Source organism: Petaurus breviceps, unplaced genomic scaffold (assembly GCF_028583685.1).
Source record: "Petaurus breviceps papuanus isolate PSGF00001 unplaced genomic scaffold, PetGlider_PUasm1.0 37, whole genome shotgun sequence".
NCBI lineage: Eukaryota > Metazoa > Chordata > Mammalia > Diprotodontia > Petauridae > Petaurus > Petaurus breviceps.
Window position 1 is genome coordinate 96,404,297 of NW_027186296.1, and position 17,664 is coordinate 96,421,960.

The 17,664-nt window shown below is 39.7% G+C and overlaps 1 long non-coding RNA gene across 3 annotated transcripts in view; it reads right to left on the reverse strand.

Moving 5' to 3' along the window:
- Positions 1-17,664, reverse strand: part of LOC138169537 (uncharacterized) — a 285,918-nt gene that overhangs the window by 230,749 nt on the left and 37,505 nt on the right. Inside the window, exon 4 of one of the 3 annotated variants that reach the window (XR_011170378.1) lies at positions 4,069-4,541. The exons of the other annotated variants lie outside the window; for them this stretch is intronic. This is a non-coding gene — a long non-coding RNA (uncharacterized lncRNA). Of the gene's footprint in view, positions 1-4,068; positions 4,542-17,664 lie in introns of those variants that run through there. 3 annotated transcript variants of the gene reach the window in all.

The window sequence follows — 17,664 nt, forward strand, 5'->3', positions numbered from 1 at the left end:
AGCTTAAATTTATTCCTAATGAATAAGGCCCTCCTAACATCCCTGAAAATTTTCAGTATTCTTTCTGTGGGCTTTTTGAAACTGTACTTCTAACACAGGAATTAATAACACATTTCAGGAAACCTGTGAACTTGGATGGGGGAAAACTTACATTTTAATTTTCACGAACCTTTGATTTCTTTTGTAATCCTATGTATTTTATATTATTCCTTTAAAAACATTATTCTGAGGAGTCACCAGAGCTTCTCCAGACTGATCAATGGTTCCATGATACAAAAATAGGTTAAGAACCTCTACTACAGAGAACAAACGTATTCCATTGCTGGGCCAACACTGAATGTGAAAATTAAAATTGTTTTGTATGGAATGCATATAAAAGGTACCATGTCATAATGAATAGAGAACTGTTCTTCAAGCCAGGAAGACCTGAGTTCAAATCCCCCCTTGGATACATATACTGGTTTATTATACTGGGCAATTCACTTATTATTATCCCATTATTCTAGGCAACTGTCTAAGGCAGTAACTTGCAGGGAAGGTGTCAAGTTTCATTAGTGAAGGAAATTTTCCTCATCTGGAAGCTATCAATACCAATGACATCACTGATGTGTGCCCTAACCTGAAGAAGTACATGGCACTTGTCTTTATGGTAGGAAGAGGCCATTTAGGATTGAACTCCTACTCGGTTCCTAGTACTGTTCTAACTACTGTATGGGAGACAGAAGGATAAGACCCGGAAATGGGAAATACACATAAAACTGAATCATAAGAGAACAGTGTACATGACCACAATAATGTAAAGGAAACTAATGTTGAAAGGCCTTTTCTGGAGGGCAACTGGGGTTAAGTGACTTGCCCAAAGTCATACGGCTAGTAAGAAGGCCTCAGAATTCTGATCAAAGCAGTGACCAACTGTGACTTCAGAGGACCAATGTCAAAGCAAACTCCTGCCTCTCGTTTGAGAGGTGAGGGACCAAAATGTTAAGGACGTTTTCAGATGTGGCCAACATATTGATTTGTTTTGCTTAGTTGCATTTTTTTTTGTCAGAAGAAAGTGTGGCCGGAAGTAACTGAAAAGTGACAGTGATGGGGAAAAAAATCTGTAAAACATTAAAAATAAACACAAAAGTATAATTTTGAATTTTTAAAAGATAGAATAAAAAATACAATCATAGAATCCTTTAAAAAATTTATTATAAATTGAGTAATCACCAATAATTACAAATGACCTAATAAACATTCAAAATAAGAATTAAAATCATACATAAAATCCTGAAGTTCTCATGTCATGCTCATGTCATGTGTTGTAACAGAGTAGAGCCAAACAAATTAACAAACAGGTCAGACAAACCAAAAAAATTATCTTTGCTATGCACTGCCTTCCAGCTCCTTCAGAAGTTCCATTACCTTTGGCTTTGTTTTCCATTTTCTGTAACTATAGTTGATGTCTGGTTCTGATGATCTCAATTTGCATTGCTTCATATAACTATCTCTATATTTCCTTGTATTCTTCATATTTATCTTTTTTATGGCATTGTAATATCCCAGTACATTAATATAATATAATGTATTCAGTCATTCTCAGGTCATTTACTGGGTACATAGGTTGTTTCCCATTCTTTGCTATTATCAATGATGCAGTTTTGAATATTGTTGTGCTAGTGGGTCTTTTTTCTTGCTGTCTAGGAAATCAGTAGGACAAAGTCACAAAAGTAGAATTGCTAGACCAGTTTTGAGAATCATAGAATCTTAAATCGAACGAAGATCTTAGAGATAACCTAATTCATCTTTAGCCCCTTATTTTACAGATGAAGAAACTGAGAAATGAAGTGGGCTTGCTCCCCACTACAAAATTAGAAATAATACAAAGAAATACATAGAATAATAAGAGGAAATAGGATAAGAGGAAAAACACAGGGTATACAGTAAATGGTAAATTGTGTAGTACAGGTTATAAGGACTATAGGAATTCACAGGATCACAGATTTCGTGCTGGGCATAACACCAGAGATCATCCAATCCAATTGCCTCAGGGAAAAAAAAAACATTTGAGACTCAGGTTAAATGGCTTCTGTAAGATCACACAAGTAGTAAGGGGCAGAGGCAGGATCTGAAATGTAGATCTGGCCTCCCAGAACCGTTGAAAGTACACACACACACACACACAGTCATGCAGGCAACTGGCATGGATATAGCATTACTATGTGCCAACCACTGTGCTAAATGCTGGAAATACAAATACAAGTAGAAAAAGGCAATCCCTGGCCTCAAGAGGCTTATGGGGAGAGCAACCCATTAAAAGGAAGCTGAAAAGGAAGCAGGGGATTGAGAAGTGGAAAGGACAAAGGTAACATCCAATGTGTGTGTGGAAGGTACTAGCAATGTGTGAATTCCAAGGCTAGGGGGAAGCTTCAGTATGAAAAGCTGGGGCATGGTGGGATTTCAGAATAATAAAAGCCTGGAGTACAGCAGAGCTGAGCTGCGGGCTGGGCATTAAAGGAGATCATTTTTATCAAGTTCTGAGTCCAAAGCCTCCCAAGGACTCCAGTCTCAGCAACCTGGCTTCTCTGGCCTTGACTGCTGGGGCTAGCAGCAATATCCAGCCCAGAAGAATCCTGCTTCCAAAGCTGCTGTGGCTCCCAGATCCAGGGAATCTCCACCTGTGTCTATAAGTGAAAAGGATAATAGCCAAAACAAACACCCAAACCCCATTCTCAGGGCCACAAGGCCTAAGGGGGTGGGGGCAAGGGCAGAAGAGGGAAGAAAACCTTTCCCCCGCATCCAACTCAGTGCAAGGCCTAAACTTCAGGTGAACAGAACCTTTTCACCATGCACCAAACCACTCAAGTGCCCTCCTTGGCAACACTATTCAGAGGTCATCCTTCTACCACCACCAGGCCCTGCTTCCTGTAATGAGGCATCTGCCTTTCTCAGGTGAGGGTAGGATGGACCAAGGATGCCATATAAGCAAGTAAAGAGCAGTGCCAAGGTTGTTCCAGCTGCTTCCAAAATCCCAAGGGAAGTCCAGTCACAGAGAATGAAAAGTACATCTCTGAAGTCAGAGTATCGTCTAAGGAAACTGAGGCATTAAGCTCAGAGACAGAGTTGACAAGTGACAGTGCTGCAAAGGAGCAAAAAACCAGACTTTGGGCTACTCTGAAGCCATTCACATTCTGCTTTCAGTAGATGGGATTCCCTGCCAACATTTACGGCAGTGATTCAGGGACTACCTAATCAGCCCCCACACTATAAGAGACTTTTTGAAAGGAAGGGGGTATATATTTTGTTAATAATAATGTCACATTTCAATATTGTTTTAAGATCTAGAAAATGCTTTCCTCACCAAAAGACAAAAAATCAAAAACCCTATGATATAGATTATACAAGTATTATTCTTACCATTTTATCATTACCATTTTACAGATACACAAATCAAGATTCTGGGAGAATAAATTATTTGCTCAGGGTCATGCAGCTGGAATATCAGAGCCTAGAACCTGAACTCAGGTCTTCTGGCTCTAAGACCAGTGCTCTTTCCAAGATGCTGTGAAAAAGGTGAGGGGACCCTGTCTGGAAGGCAGAGACGATATCATAGACATAGCATGAGGAAAGTCCTTAGAAGTCATCTAATAAAGGTCTTTATTTCACAGATGAAGAAACTAAGGCCCAGAGGGACAGAGGGCCCAAGGTCAGACAGGTACTAAGCGGCAAAGGAAGGACTGGAAACCTACTTCTTCTTCATAGTCTTTTTCTTTCTAGGGCCTAGCACTGTTCCTGGCCTAGATATCACTTAGTAAATGCACACTGAGTAAGTGATTTTCACTATAGTTAGAGTAGGTGAAAAAAACAAAAACCAGAAGAAAATTCTGGAAGAAGAAATCTCATTTAAAAAAAAAAACCTTCAAAATACAGAAAATATCTGGGAGTTAATTTATCAAGATACACTGGAGATATATAACTCTAATTTTTAAAATTTATTTATTTACTTTTAGTTTACAACATTCAGTTTCACAATCCCTTGAGTTTCAAACTTTCTTCCCCTTCCTCCCCCCACCCCTCATGGCAGCATGCAATCAAATATAGGATCTACAAATACCGTCACATTAAACATTAGTCAGGTTGTAAAGAAGGGTTATAACCAATGGGGTGAACAATGAGAAAGAGGAAACAAAACAAAACAAGAAAAAGAGAGAGAGCACATAGTTTGCTTCATTCTGCATTCAGACTCCGTAGTTGTCTCTCTGGATGTGGATGTCTCTTGCCATCCTGAGTCCTTTGGAGTTGTCTTATAACCTTGCATTGCTGAGAGGAGCCCAGTCTATCAAAGCTAGTCATCACACATACATTGTGTCTGTAATAGTGTACAAAGTTCTCCTGGTTCTGCTCTTCTCACTCAACATCAGTTTATAAAAGTCTCTCCAGGTTATTATGAAGTCCGTCTGCTCCTCATTTCTTATAGCACCATAGTATTCCATTACATTCATACACCACGACTTGTTCAGCCATTCTTCAGTTGATGGGCATCCCCTTGATTTCCAATTCTTTGCCACCACAAAAAGAGATGCTATAAATATTTTTGTATATACCAGTGGTTCTCCCACTTCTGTGATCTCTTTGGGATACAACCCTAGAAGTGGTATTGCTGGGTCAAAGGGGATGCGCATTTTTATAGCCCTTTAGGCATAGGACCAAACTGCTCTCTAGAATGGTTGAATCAATTCACAAATCCACCAACAATGCATTAGTGTTCCAATTTTTCCACATCCTCTCTAGCATTTATCATTTTCCTGTTTTGTCATCTTAGCCAATCTGACTGGTAAGATGTGGTACCTCGGAGTTGTTTTGATTTACATTTCTCTAATTAATAGTGATTTAGAGCATTTTTTCATAGGCTTATATCTGGTATCTTTAATTTCTTCCTCTGAAAACTGCCTATTTATATCCTTTGACTATCAATTGGGGAATGACTTACATTCTTATAGATTTGACTCAATTCTCTGTATATTTTAGAAATAAGGCCTTTATCAGAAATACTGATTATAAAAATTCTTTCCCAATTTTCCACTTCCCTCTTAATCTTGGTTACATTGGCTTTATTTGTATAGAAACTTTTCAATTTAATGTAATCAAAATTATCCATTTTGCATTTCATAATGCTCTCTCTTGTTTGGTCATAAAATCTTCCCTTCTCCATAAATCTGACAGGTAAATTATTCCTTGCTCTCCCAGACTGCTTACAGTATCAGCCTTTATACCTAGATCGTGCACCCATTTAGACTTAATTTTGGTATACGGTGTAAGATATTGGTCTATACCCAGTGTCTGCCATACCATGTTCCAATTATCCCAGCAGTTTTTGTCAAATAGTGAGTTCTTTATCCCAAAAACTGGGGTCTTTGGATTTATCAAACAGTAGATTACTATAGCCATTGACTGCTATGTCCCGTGTACCCAATCTATTCCACTGATCCACTCCTCTATTCCTCGCCAGTACCAAGAAGTTTTGATGACTGCTGCTTTATAATACAAATTAAAATCTGGTATGGCTGGGCCACCTTCCCTAGCATTTCTTTTCATTAATTTCCTTGATATTCTAGATCTTTTGTTCTTCCAAATGAATTTTGTTACTATTTTTTCTAGCTCTATAAAATAATTTTTTGGTAGATTTATTGGTATAGCACTAAATATATAATTTAATTTAGGCAAAATTGTCATTTTTATTATATTAGCTCAACCTAGCCACAAGCTATGATGTTTTTCCAGTTAGTTAGATCTGACTTTATTTGTGTGAAAAGTGTTTTGTAATTGTGTTCTTATAGGTCCTGGGTTTGTTTTGGTAGATAGATTCCCAAATATTTTATGTCTACAGTAACTTTAAATGGGATTTCCCTTTCTATCTTTTGCTGTTGGATTTCGTTAGAAATATATAGAAATGCCGATTTATGTGGGTTTATTTTATATCCTGCGACTTTGCCAAATTTATTTATTATCTCAAGTAGTTTTTTACTTGATTCTCTAGGATTCTCTAAGTATACCATCATATCATTTGCAAAGAGTGATAGTCTCTTCTTTGCCTAATTTGATACCTTCAATTTTATTTTCTTCTCTTATTGCTACTGCTCACATTTCTAGTACCAGACTGAATAGAGGGGTGATAGTGGACATCCTTGTTTCACCCCTGATCTTACTGGAAATGCTTCTAGCTTATCCCCACTACATATAATATTTGCTGATGGTTTTAGATAGATGCTACTTATTATTTTAAGGAAGACTTCAATTATTCCTATACTTTCTAGTGTTTTTAAAAGGAATGGGTGTTATATTTTGTCAAAAACCTTTTCTGCATCTGTTGAGATAATCATATGGTTTCTGCTAGTTTTCTTGTTGATATGATCAATTATACTGATAGTTTTCCTAATATTGAACCATCCTTGCATTCCTGAAATAAATCCTATCTGATCAAAGTATATTATTCTCATGATAAGTTGCTGTAGTCTTTTTGCTAATATTTAAAAAAAAATTTGCATCTATATTCATGAGAGAAATTGGTCTATAATTTTCTTTCTCCATTTTGTCTCTTTCTTATCTAGGTATCAGTACCATATTTGTGTCATAAAAAGAACTGGGTAGGACTCCTTCTCCTCCAATTTTCCCAAATAGTTTGTAAAGTATTGGAATCAATTGTTCTTTAAATGTTTGATAGAATTCACTAGTAAATCCATCTGGCCCTGGAGATATTTTCCTAGGGAGTTCAATGATGGCTTGTTCAATCTCTTTTTCTGAAGTGGGGGTTACTGAAGTAATTTACTTCCTCTTCAGTTAATCTGGGCAATTTATATTTTTGGAAATATTAATACATTTCACTAAGATTGTCAAATTTATGTGCATACAATTGGGCAAAATAATTCCAAATTATTGTTTTAATTTCCTTTTCATTGGAGGTAGATTCACCCTTTTCATTTTTGATACTCATAATTTGGTTTTCTTCTTTCTTTTTTTATCATATTGACTAAAGGTATATCAATTTTATTGGTTATCACTCTAATTTTTAAATGTTCTTTATAAAAATAAAGGAAGATAAATAAATGAAGCAATATTCATTACTCAAAGTTGAGCCATACCAATATAATGATAATAATAATAATGATACCAAAATTAATTGATAGATTTAGTGCTATGCTAATCAAGGAACTACTTTATAGACTATACAATAACAAATTTCACTTAGAACAATATATCTACAATTAAAGAGAAATAATGGCAAAAAGTAGGAGGAGGTAGCAGTACTTTCAGACCTCAAGACACATTATAAAGCAGTAATTTTTGATACTGGTTAAAAATGTAGGATAGACTAGACAAGAGAATCAGAAACAAAATTAAATTAAATAGCTTACTGTTTTATAAACCCAAGAGCATAAACCACATGGAGAAGGAGTCTCAGAGATTCCACAAGAATTTCTGGGAAAACTAGAGACCAGTTTGAAGAAAAAAAAATTAGGTTTAGACCAGCATCTTATACCATACACCACAATGAGGTCCAAATAGATACATCACAAAAATATAAATGGTTACAATATTTTAAAATTTTAGAAAAATAGAAATGGGGTACCTTTTAATTTAGTCTTCCTAACCACTAATCCTGTTAAAAAATGGAACAGCTAGTGTGGTGATGGGTTTCCCTACCTTGGAGTTCTTCAAGCAGAGGTAGAATGATCACTTGTTAGGTATGTTATAAGGGAATTCCTTTGTCACATAGGTTGTAGTAGATGGCTACCAAAGTTCCTTCCAACTCTCAAAGACTGTAATTCTAGAATTCAGATAACTTCTGAACCATATAACCAGAAGTAATTGCCTTCCTGATGCCTCTCTAATTACCCACTGGATGTCTTCATTGGCTTTCCTAGAGTCATGTCAAATTTAACATGCCCAAAAGTAGATTTCATCATCCTCCCCTTCCAAATTTCCCTATTTTTATTGACTGAATATGGGAGATAAAGTGAGAGATAGGAGTGAGGAAAAGAAAAGAGGTAACTAAGGTAACTAACTTTGTGGTTGTAAACCTGGATGACTGAATTGAATCGAATCAGTCAACAAATATTCATGTTTCATGGTGCTATGTGAGATGAAAAGAAATATAAGACATGGTTCTTGTCCTCTGGAAGTTTACAATCAGGTTGGGGAATATTCAGAACCACTCAGTAAACATCTTTCTTCAACCTTCACTCTACTTAGTCAAGCTGATAACTTTTTTAATCATTGTTCTAAGAGGGTTTCCCTTCGTGGTACAGAAAGGGTCTCACACCAAAGATGCCCCACAGTTTCATTCAGAGGCGTTTCACTGAAGTGAAAATTCCTTAACAAACAGAAAGTGTTTACTCTGAAAGTCCTCATTCCATTTTTTTTGTAGGATAAAAACAAAAACCCTTCACATCTACAAAATCATTTTGAGATTAGAATTAAATAAGAGTGAAGGTCTGCAATTGTCATCATGGTCATGAACTTGTGGTGGGTGTTGGTAATGCTTTTCTGAGGCTGACGATATTTTTTTCTCCATTTTGCCTTTTCCAATTAAAAACTAATCTCCTCAATTGCCTACATTACCATTAAACTCACAAATTTCCTATGATCAATATATGCTTCCCTTTATCTATCCTACCACAATTCATTAAATGGCTTGTGTTTAAAATCCCTGGCTAGAAAAATAAGGTCAGCAGACAGGGGCTGCCAGCCCACCTGTGCTTCCTCCTGTAATGCTAATCCCTCTTCACCCAACTGCTAAGAAATACCTGGGTGAGGGAAACCTACAGTGGTGTACCTGAAAACAAAAGGGTGGGAGCCTAGCTGGCTCTCATTGTCTTTCCATTAAATCACATCTAGGCAGCTCCTTCACAATAAGAAAACTCCAGGAATGAGTCACCAGCTCTCTTCTTCCCCATCCTGGCTCATCTTCCACCTCCCACCCAACCCACACACCTGCCCTTGAGAACTGAGGCAGCAGCCCAGAATATTAACGTCCTCTCTCCAACAGTTGGTGAGTCCTATTCATCAAAAATAGAAAACATGGATAACTGAATAGGGTCAATAATGAATAGCTTCCATTATATCATGCTTTGTGTTTTCCAAAGTCGTTTCACAGTCACTCCTAAAGTCACAGGATCACAGATAAAAACCTGGAAGAGACCTCAGAGGTTACCTTGTCTAAAATCCCTTCATTATACACATGAGGAAATGGGACCAGAAAGGGGAGGTGACTTGTCCAAAATCACTCAAATAGTAAGTGGCAGAATCGGGATTTGAATCCAGCTTTTCTGATCCCAAATCCAGCTCACAACAACCCTATAAACTCTGTATTGGTTTGCCGATGATGCAGCTGAGGCCCAGACACGTTAAGTAAGTTGCAGGCTTTCAAATGGCTTTAGGAATAGCCCCCTCATCTCCTGACTGCTACATGTGCACTTTACCTTATACTTCACCCTCACTCCAATAACTTGATTATTTGAAAATTATTTGAAAATAATTTTTTCTTCCAAAAGAAAAGGTTTTGAGGAATATTTAAGTGTCATTTGACCAGAAAACTTAACCTGGGTCCTACAACATAAATCCTGAGACAGATTTAGAATTACAAAATTCTAACAAGAACACACATTTATGGAGCATTTTCAGGTTTATGAAGGACTTTTCTAGCAATCTCTCTGTTCAGTGGCTAGTGCTGGCATTATCCCCCACATTTCACGGAGAAGGAAGCTTAGGCTCATAGAAGTTGTGACTCGCCTGAGGTCATACAGCTCATAATCTGGGACTTAAACCCAGTTAGGTCTCCTGACTCTTAAGTCCAGTGCTCTTTCCATCACACACAATACTCTAATTCTTGCCTCCTTGGCCTTGTATAAATAATCCCTCAATGTGTGGAATGAAGTTAACTCCTATCTATCTCTGCCTCAGGGGCAGCTAGGTGGCACTGTGTGACCCTGGGTAAGTCATTTCACCCATTTTGCCTCAGTTTCTTCATATGTAAAAATGAGCTTGAAAAAGAAATTGTAGGGGCAGCCAAGTAGCACAGTGAGTAAGAGCACCGGCTCCAGTGTCAGGATGACCTGGGGATCAAATCCTTAGCACCACACCCAGAAATAACTTGCCGTGTAACCTTGAGCAAGTTACTTAACCCCTATTGCTTAAAAAAAAAAAAAAGAAAAAGAAATTGTAAACCACTCCAGTGTCTTTGTCAAGAAAACCACCAATTTGGGGTTATGAAGAGTCAGACACAACTGAAACACAATCTACAGCTTCCTCCAAAGCTGAGCTCAAGTGCCCCTTTGGACAGGAGGCTTTTTCTTTTTTTTTTCTTTTTTTAAGCAATTGGGGTTAAGTAACTTGCTCAAGGTTACACGGCCAGGTGTTTCTGGGTGGGTGCTAAGTGTCTGAGCCCGGATTCGATCCCAGATCATCCCAGCACTGGGGCCAGTGCTCTTACTGGATGATGGCCTCCCCAGGAGGCTTTTTCTGATCCCTTTCTCCCAGTTAATCGCATTTTCTTCCCTCTAAAATAGTTACATTACTTTGTATTTACTTTTATATTCATATGTATGTATTTAAGTGTGTATGTATATGTATACAAACACATGTGTATATGTACATATGTATGCATACACATATATTAATATATATAAATCCCCCCCCCCAGTAGAATGTAATCTCTTTGAGGCCAGATATGGTTTGGTTTTTGTCTTTGCATCTCCAGGGCCTAGCACAGTGGCTTAAATATGGCAGACTCTCAGTAATGCAGTAATGACTGTAACATCCTCGATAAGCAGCCCAGTCTCCACTCCCACGCTTTCGGTGACTGGGAAGCCACAGCCACCTCCAAGGAGCCCGTTCCATTCTTTTAACATCTCTAGTTACTAAGACCCCCTTCATATTGACCTGGACTCTCGCTCCTTTTTAACTTGCACACCAATGGCACTAGTTCTGCCTTCTGAAACAACAGAGCATAGGTTTCCTATGGTTCCTCTTCTATATAACAACCCTAGGGATATCTGAAGACAGTGGTCACCACATGCCCCCTAAGTTCTCACTTCTTCATGCAAAACACCCCTAGTGTTGTCAACCTAATGGGGCTGACTAGCCTCTAGCCCCTCCACCCCCCTCTGGACATGCTTCAACTCCTCTGTGTCCTTACTACAATATGTCACCCACAACTGAAGAAAATATCCCAGATGTGGTTGGCCATGGCAGAGTACAGTAGGGCTGCCAGCTTCCTGCTCTGCAGCCTGAGGAGGCAGCATTATACTATTTACTCATATTGAACAAAATCCATGAACAACATGCCTGCCACTACACCTTCCCCACTCCAGGCTTTTCTCCCACTATCTGTTAGTTATATATCCTTGCACACAGTAGGCACTTGATAACCTCTCCTTGGGCACTATGTTTTCAACTCAAATGCAAGGCATTTCTCCTTGCCTTAATACAGCAAGATGGCCCAAAGATAGGCAACAGAAGCAAAGAGCCGGGAAGAACCAGAAAGGGAGTCTCCAGGTCCATACCGCTGAGGAGGGATTGGTTATTCCAGCATTTTTTCCCCATCCCCTTCTTTCTGGTTGCACCCAGATGCAAACAGGCTGCCTTCTGAACCATTATCAAGTCGCAGTTTAAAAAGTGAAGCCTCCAATAAGAGAAATAGTATCTGCCTTTCTGATCTGAATCAGTAGCCTCAGCTGGGGGAGGCCGGGGGCTGAGTTCCAGAAGGCTTGAAGCCTTCAGGAGGAGGAAGGCCTGAGCACACCCCAGCTGTTGGAGGCCCGCTGAGGTTCCCACACTCTGGAAGCCTCATCGCCTCTGGCTTCTCCCTGCTAATTAGTTAGTGTTAATACCCTTGGATAGTCTGAGGAAAAGTCACATTTGCCAGGCTCTCTCCCCCTCCCCAACAGCTGTACTCCCGAGACCAAGGGAGCGCAGCCACTCCAAGCTGTCAGCTGATTCATCTCCAGCGAAAGTCAACTGGGCCATAAATTGGGAGTTCTTTATCTCCCGACAACAGACTGCTAGGGGGGTTTAATTGCGGGGCTATGCTAATGAGCCTTGTTTGTCACACAAGGTGTTCCGGGTGCCTCGATTTAGAAACAAGGCAGAGTAACCCCCCCAGGGTAAAGACAATCAGCTTAAATACACAGAGAGCCGTCTGGATACCTAAAAGAAATCCAGGAGCTGCCTCTTTGCCAGGGAGGCTATCAAAGGCATCGTTAACAGCTGCTGGGTGTATCGCATTCTCTAGGGCCCCCCAAGCTTCATTCGGCTTCTTATTTTTTAACACAAGTTTTAGGAACGGGATCCGCAAATCAGCGAAGTGGAGGCAGATATGCCAGAACTGGGATCTGGGCACCTGGCATTTCTCTGTGCCTCTCTTTGTATGTCTCTGTCTCACTCTTTCTGCCTCCATGTCGCTCTCTGTCTCTGTTTCTTCGTGCCCCTTCCCTCTTTCTCTCCTTTATTTTTTCACTGCAGATAATCCCCATGTTCACCCCCCTTCAAAAAGAAAAAAAAAGAATAAACTGGGAAAAAGGAAGGTGTTAATGACAAAGAAAAAGCAGCTGATTAATTTTTATCACTCCAGTGGTTTTTCAAAACAAGATCAATCATGCCCAAAACTTGAGATTTTTTTTTTTCTCCTACGACTCCATGGGTAATAGATGGAGATGCTAATAAAGGGAAGAGTGTGTTCTCACCTTGTTTGGGAAATAGCCTGGAAAGGTCTGATTCAGAAACTTCTCTTCTTTGACTCCCAAGGACCACCCCCTTGCAAAAACCAAACAGTCTACAAATACTTAGAGGACATCCCTTGTGTGCCTAGTACTGTGATACAAGAGCCCAAAAATGACTTTAAAATACGGCACATTCAAGCCAGAATGGGCCTTAGATATCACCCAAATTCCCTCATTTTAGAGATGAGGAAACTGAAGGCCAGGCTGGTGAAATGACTTCCCAAAAGCAAAGCAAATGAATGACAGGCACAGAACTAGAACCCAGGTCCCCTGGCTGCATCCTTGATCCCTGAATCACCTTATGCATCACAGACTTGGAAGGCATCTCAGAGGACATCTACTCCAACTGAAACTTGGAAAAGAGTTCCTCCCTACAATATTCCCCACACACATTTGTCCATCCTCTGCTTGAATACCTCCAGGGACGATAACCCCATTACCTCACATGGTGGCTGTTGTGTTTTTTTAACCTCTTTAAAGACGTAAGATTTTACTTCCTGATAACACAGAAACATGTTATCCATAAGAACATGAAAAATATTTGTGACATAATGGAATGACATCATCCATCCAAAATAGATTAGGAAGGTAGCATCCTATTAACACACTGTTGAATCGGATAGATAATAATCTAATTTTTATTCTATGTATCTGTGTACATATCTTATCTACCCTTCTTGTCTATAAGCTCCTTAAGGACAAGTATATATCTTATTCATATTTGTATCTCCACTCTTAGGGATGGCTAGGTGATGCAATGGATAGAGTGCTGGGCCTGGAATCAGGAAGATTCATCTTGCAAGTCACTTAACCCTGTTTGCCTCAGTTTCCTCATCTATAAAATGAGCTGGAGAAGGAAATGGCAAACCTCTCCAGTATCTTTGCCAAGAAAACCCCAAATGGGGTCACACAGAGTCAGATGTGACTGAAAAACAACTGTTTTTTTTGAAAAACTGTTGTTTTTCAGTCAACAACCACCGAACAATAGCAAGGTGCCTTCCTTCCATGCATAGAGAATGCTAGACTCGGAATCTGGAAGACCCAAGTCAAATTTTGCTTCAGACACTAGCTGTGTGGCAGTAACTTAAGCTCTCTCTGCCTCATTCTCCTCATCTATAAAATGGAGAGGATAATAGCACCTACTTCACCGGATGTGAATGGATAACATGAGATTATATAGAAAAAGCACTTAATAAACCTGAAGGTTTCATATAAATGTTAGCTATTATTAAATACATGGTAAGTGAATTAAGCTGTGGATCATCCCAGTCAAGCTAAACACCACCTACCCTACGTTCTGCTATGAATGAGAGACACCTTTGAAGGATATTATAAGTAGGAAACAAAAGAACAAACAGACCTCATCTTCTTCATGTATGAGTTGGGCTGATACTCCTCAGGTGTTTTGGGCTGAGGAAGATCCTGCCACACTCACCACTAGCAGCTCAAATCAAGTTGTTTTTCAGGAAAAGCTTAAGAGGTGAGAATGATTAAAATCTCCACAATCATCACAGGACTCCCAACCTTGCCAGAGATGGCATCCAAGCACTCACCGACAAGGACATTGCCTGACCCAGCTCAGGTCTGACTGTCCAGGCTGAAGTGACCCAAGGGAGTGACTTCAGGTGGTGGTTTTTTGTAGTTCCAAAAAACCTAAGTCAGCCCTTCCCTTCCCCTCCTCCCCAGTGACAATCACAGTTCTTATACTAATTAATTCATAGCTTTAAGTAATGAACCAAGAAGAATTAAAGATTATAATATGACCAGTTATGGGTAGGCTTCAAGGTTTGGTCTTTCTCATCAGAGGAAGCAGGAGTTATCTAACTAGAATACAGTGTGTGAGATACTTGAGTTGTATAAGCAGAGGAAGAAATAATGTTAAGAATATTGGGTGAGCGAACATATATATAGACACAAGAACTGTTCTTAATCATGAAACTGAGACTACCTCTGTGGCCAGTGCTAGTTAAGACCTCCAGACCAGTGCTATCAAACTCATTTAGAATCAGGGGCCATTAAACTCTACATAAGCATCCCTGAGGGGCCACATATTGACTTAGAAAACCACATGTTAACACTGTGTTCTATTGCATTTTTATTTGTTTTGTTAAATATTTTCCAATTACAGTTTAAGCTGGGGTTCTGGCCAAAGGTCTCTAAGATTGCATTTGACGCCCCTGTTCCAGACCACTACTGATACTGCAGCAGCCTAGCCTGTATACCCCTTAGAGGACATTCTCACTGTCCTAAAGCACTTTACTCCATATCCAGGAGAATACTGTTGCTACGCACAAAGATCCATTTCTCAAGGACTAGGCATCCAGTCATGGTATTTAAATGGAAACATGAAATGCTTAAGAGGCAGCAGGCCATGCCACAGAACTCCAGGGCACTGATCCACAGAGCCATCCTAATCCCAAACTTGGTGTGGCTAGAAATCATCTAGGACTTTGCATTTCTCTGAACATAAACAGAAGACTGATGCAATTAAATATTCAACTTGGGAGTGCCTGAGAATGCATGCACACACAGCAGACCACATGGAAAGCATAACAGTTTCAATCTCTGCCCATAACTTTAGATATCGGTCTCGAGTTGTTGGGTTGTTCCTCCCCTGCCCCCTTTTCTTCCTCTTTCTGTGGCAAGATTAGTCTTTTGAATTTAAAGCTAATTGAGTGCCATTCTTATATCAGAGATGCCAAATGACTGCTGAGAACTCCACCCTGCGGACACCACAGGATGGGCTCTGCCATGTAATCACTGACTCCCTTTTTAACACTGATCAGCCACAGAGACTAGATAGCACATACTAGGAAGCTCTTTGATGCCATACATGAAAGTCTGTTTGAAATCAACCATCTGCACTGCACACATGGGGTGAAATGAAGCTAATCCTTTATGTGTTGTTAAGTTATTTTTTTCCCAGAGACCTAGTTGTTAAACATTTACCAGCACACTCTTGTTTGAAGCATTATATAAAGGTAAGCTGTTGTTAGTTATTTCAAGGGTGGACAGAGTACAGGCCTGGAGTCATAAAGACTCATCTTCCTGAATTCAAATCTGGCCTCAGACACAACTTACTGGTTGTGTGACCCTGGGCAAGTCACTTAACCCCATTTGCCTCAGTTCCTCATTTGTAAAATGAGCTGGAGAAGGAAATGGCAAAGACTCCAGTATCTCTGCCAAGAAAACCCCAAAAGGGGTCATGAAGTGTTGGATACAACTGAAGAACAACAAAAATTATTATTCCAACTGCTTTCAAAGATCCCCTGTGAGAATCCAGGAATTGTAGAGGTAGTAACTATATCCCTAAAAGAATGAAGATGTTTTTTCAGAGCTGTGAATAAAGTATGGCCTATTTGCATTTGATAGACATAACTCAGAGATTAGATAGTAAGGGGTAGGACTGACCCTTTGCAAAATTGTCAGTTTGGCAGCAATATACAGGTTATACACAGAGTATACACAAAAATAGTTATGGGGGATAGAAAATGCAAATTTTCTATGCAAATACCTGTTAGGAGAACAGGTAAAGGGATTTCCAGCAGAAGCCCAGGCATCCCAATGACCCAGTGTGGTCACAGCCCTATAAGAAAGTGATACTTGTTTGTGTCATACTTTTATTTTGAGGGAACCCATACAATAGCATAAGTCCTATGCAAACCTGACATACCCTTCCCCCAACCAAGACCTCATCCCCCTTCTCCACCCCACCAAAGTCATCTTATTGTTGGACTTTCCAGAATCTACCACAGTGGCCAGGAAAAGAATGGACAATTAATAACTACTTCTCAGTTGATAGATCAGTTATTGATTCAGAAGAAAGCAAGCTGATTAAACAATTTATACTAAGGGATGGAAGATAACAAGCTAGCTGGCTCGGGGCACTAAACTTTCTAGAGGTATTTGTAGTTCATAAAGAGTGGTTTCTTAATCCACAGGAAAGCATCTGGAATGGATGGAATTTCAGCAGAGATTGGGGGTTGGTGACTTTGGAAGCCCCTTTTTGCTTTTTGTTGTTCAGTCGTTTTTCAGTCATGTCCAATTCTTCATGACCCTTTTTGGGGCTTCCCTAGCAAAGATGCTGGAGTGGTTTGTCATTTCTTTCTCCATCTCATTTGACAGATTAGGAAACTGGGGCAAACAGGGTTAAGTGACTTGCCCCAGGGTCACATAGGTAGTAAGTGAGGCAAGATTTGAACTCAGGAAGAGGAGTCTTCTTGATTCTATGCCCAGTACTCTATCCACTTTGCCACCTAGTCATCACCTAATAATTAGAATTATCATTTTTAATTAGCTAAAATTGATCTATACTCAGAGGGATATGGAGCCTCTGACTGGTATCTTATAGGGAAATCTGAACATACTGCATTTTTCTAGAAAGAACAACAGAGGAAATAGGGACTTGCCATCTCTGGAAACTGCTTACTGGCCTGATCTTGTGGGAGTTTGCCCAGCTTGTTCTGTGGAACTCATAAAACCTGGATGGAGCTACAGTTTCCCAGTTTTATTGATTCATGTCCCCTGGCAATAATTGCACTTCAATGAATGTTAACTTTCCCATCCCCTTGTGTTACTCTCCCTTCCCATGGCTGGAGTCTGGTTTCTCTTCGCTAGCAAGATGAGGCTTGAACAGTGGGAAAGAGCCTACAGATTACACCTAAATCCACTAGCTGTCTCCTTCCAGGGTTGCATTTACAAAGTCCAGCTGTGATTTCCTCTTTTAAAACAACATGACTTTCCCATCACAGCCCATCTCCTCCAACCTGATCCTGGAGAGAAGCGATGCTGTCAGACCTACAGCATAATCATTTTCCTTGCAAGCAACTTGAATATCATTAAGAGGAGGGGAAAAAAAAAGGCAAATCAAACAAACAAAAAACCTAACTGCAACAACTTTACCACT